At 45.5% G+C, this 3,345-nt stretch overlaps 1 non-coding gene across 1 annotated transcript; it reads left to right on the plus strand.

The window, feature by feature from the left end:
- Positions 1–2,695: 2,695 nt before the first annotated feature.
- Positions 2,696–2,768, plus strand: TRNAE-CUC (transfer RNA glutamic acid (anticodon CUC)). The gene has a single exon. It is a non-coding gene; the product is annotated as a tRNA-Glu (tRNA).
- The last annotated feature ends 577 nt before the right edge of the window (positions 2,769–3,345 follow it).

Genomic DNA, 3,345 nt, shown 5'->3' on the forward strand with positions numbered 1-3,345 from the left:
ATGTTTTTATTTATTTTTGAGACAGAGAGAGACAGAGCATGAGCAGGGAAGGGGCAGAGAGAGAGGGAGACACAGAATCGGAAGCAGGCTCCAGGCCCTGAGCCATCAGCACAGAGCCCGATGCGGGGCTCGAACTCACGGACTGTGAGATCATGACCTGAGCCGAAGTCAGACGCTCAACCGACTGAGCCACCCAGGCACCCCTCAATTTTTTTTTTAAATATTTATTTATTTTGAGAGAGAGAGCGAGCCAGGAAAGGGCAGAGACAGAGAGGGAGAGAGAGATCCCAAGCAGGCTCCGCACTTTCAGCACTGAGCTGGACGTGGGGCTCAATCTCATAAACAGTGAGATCATGACCTGAGCTGAAATCAAGAATCGGATGCTTAACTGACTGAGCCATCCAGATGCCCCCCCCAAATTCTTTACCAGTTATGGAGCTATTCATTTTCTATTTATTCTTGGGTATTCATGATGTTATGGTTTCTAGGAATTAATTTGTTTTGTATAAGCTTTCAAAATTATTGACACAAATTTGTTGATGGTATTTCCTTACTTTTTAAACCTCTGTAACATTTGTGGTCGTTTCCTACCTTGTATTTTCTAATACTTCACTCCCCATTTCTTTCCTTTATTCTTAATTAGGCTAGAGTTTTGCCTTTTTTTTTTAACTAGGCTTTTCAAAGAACTATTTCTTTTTTTTAATATGAAATTTATTGTCATATTGGTTTCCATACAACAACACCCAGTGCTCATCCCAACAGGTGCCCTCTGCAATGCCCATCACCCACCCTCCCCTCTCTCCCAACAAAGAACTATTTCTTGGCTTTACTGATCTCATTTTATCTTTTTTTTTTAAACTTTTAAATGTTTATTTATTTTTGAAAGAGAGAGAGAGCATGAGTGGGGAAGGGGCAGAGCAAGAGAGGGACACAGAATCTGAAGCAGGCTCCAGGGTCTGAGCTGTCAGCACAGAGCCTGATGTGGGGCTCGAGCCCATGAACTGCGAGATCATGACCTGAGCCAAAGTCGGATGCCCACCCAACTGAGCCACCCAGGCTCCCATCTCATTTTGTCTTTATTAATTTCTGCTTTTCATTTGTCCTTTTTACTTTCTTTGGGTATAATGTATTCTTTTTCTGGCTACATAATAGTAATGCATAACTCATAATTTTTTTTTTTTTTAAGTAAGCCCTATGCCCAATATGCAGCTTGAACTCACAGAACCCAGAATCACATATTCTACCAACTGAACCACCTAGGCGCCCCCATAGCTCATTAATTTCTAGCCCTTCGGGGCGCCTGGGTGGCGCAGTCGGTTAAGCGTCCGACTTCAGCCAGGTCACGATCTCGCGGTCCGTGAGTTCGAGCCCCGCGTCAGGCTCTGGGCTGCTGGCTCGGAGCCTGGAGCCTGCTTCCGATTCTGTGTCTCCCTCTCTCTCTGCCCCTCCCCCGTTCATGCTTTGTCTCTCTCTGTCCCAAAAATAAATAAAAACGTTGAAAAAAAAATAAAAAAAAATAATTTCTAGCCCTTCTTCTTTTCTCATTTAAGCATATAAGGCTGTGATTTTCTCTCTAAATACCATTTTGTTGTATCCCCAAAGTTTTGATGAGTAAAAGTTTTACATTATTCAATTCTACTTTTTTCTTCTTGATTCATTTGGTCTATAAATTACCTGTGCGTTTGCTTGCCTGCTGTAGGTCTAGATTCAAATGTTTTAACAGAATCTCTTTTAGGGTTCCCAGGCTACAGAAGCCAGTTCTTTCTTATTAATATTCAAGCACATCAGTTACCCTCCGGCTTGGATGTGCCACGCACATCGAGTCATCTGTTTCCTGCTCTCTTCGTGAAAAGAGCCTTTGAGTCCAGCAGCCCCAGGGGAGTGCATGTAGGTGGGACTCAGGCTGACTCAGAAGGCCAGCCCTGGACAGCTCATGTCTGAGGTTACACCCGCCGGAACAGAATCTTGTTCTAACAACTCAACGGGTTCCGTGTGTGAGGTCAGGGATTTATTAATCAGGAAAAGTTAGACCTTTGAGGGTTTTACTCTTTCAATTCTGCCCTTGTCTTTGACCTGGAATCAAACTCACTGGTAACAAATATTTTCCAAATGCAACCGTGACAGCCACTTTCCTGGTTGATGTGTGCTAGGGGACAGGATGAAGCATCAGAATCATGGTCGTGAAAAGGGAAGTGCAGGGAGGGCAGGAAGGGTCTTAGGCAGGGTGAACCTCCTCTCTTGATGACCACTCCCTTTCAGGTTCCTACAGGGCTCCTACATATTGAGCAACAGAAAGGTAGTCAGTCACTGTTAATTGTGCCTAGTGCATTGACCTCAAGATAAAATTAAATCCATTACAAGCAAGTGGTAAAAAACTGCAAAAATAGCCAATATAAATGTCCTGAATATATTAGCCACACTTTCTTGATCATTTTCTCACTTAAGTTGGTGACTGTGGGCAAGTTAGTTAGTCTAAGGGTACTAGGCTACACAGTGGCCCCCAGGATATCAGGTTCTGATCCCTGCAGTCTGTGGATGTTACCTTATATGGCAAAAATCTTGCCAATGTTGTTAAATTAAGGATCTTGAGATGGAGAGATCATCCCGGATTATCGGAGCGGGCCCTAAATGTAATCACAAGTGTGATGAGAACCAGCCAGAAGGGAGCAAGACACAAAGACACAAAGACACAACTGCCTGGCTGGCACAGTTGGTAGAGCATGTGACTCTCAATCTCAGGGTCGTGAGTTCAAGCCTCAAGTTGGGCATGGAGCCTGCTGAAATGTGTTTATATGACACAAAGACAGAAGAGGAGATGGCAGTGTGACCAGACATTGGAACCATGTGCCCACAAATCAAGGAATACCAGCAGCCACCAACGCGGGAAGAGGCAAAGGACAGATTGTCCCCTAAAGCCCCCAGAGAAAGTGTGGCCCACCTACACCTTGATTTCAGTCCTCCACCTCCAGAAGTTGAGAGAATAAACTTATGTTTCTTCCAGCCACATGGCCTGTGGTCATTTGTTACAGTGGCCAGAGGAAACAGACGCTGAGCCCAGGAGGAGTGTACCTGGTCCCCGTGGGAAAACTTAAGCAGCTGCTCTGCCCTGTGGGCTCTTGGGGTTTGCCTCTGGCCAGATCCAGCTGATGCTCCCTCCCCTGTCAGAGCGAGCTTTCTAAGCAGCCCAGGCCTGGCAGGCAGCCTCTCCAGAACCTCTGTCCCCAACAATGCCCGGCCTCAGCCTCTCCTGATCAGCTGGGGGGAGTGACAAAATAAATACTGAGTGGCAAAACTCCGAGGCTCCTTCCAGTTCTGACCGATACGTCAATCACTCATCATTCATTT

Source organism: Prionailurus viverrinus, chromosome B3 (genome assembly GCF_022837055.1).
Source record: "Prionailurus viverrinus isolate Anna chromosome B3, UM_Priviv_1.0, whole genome shotgun sequence".
NCBI classification, from domain to species: domain Eukaryota; kingdom Metazoa; phylum Chordata; class Mammalia; order Carnivora; family Felidae; genus Prionailurus; species Prionailurus viverrinus.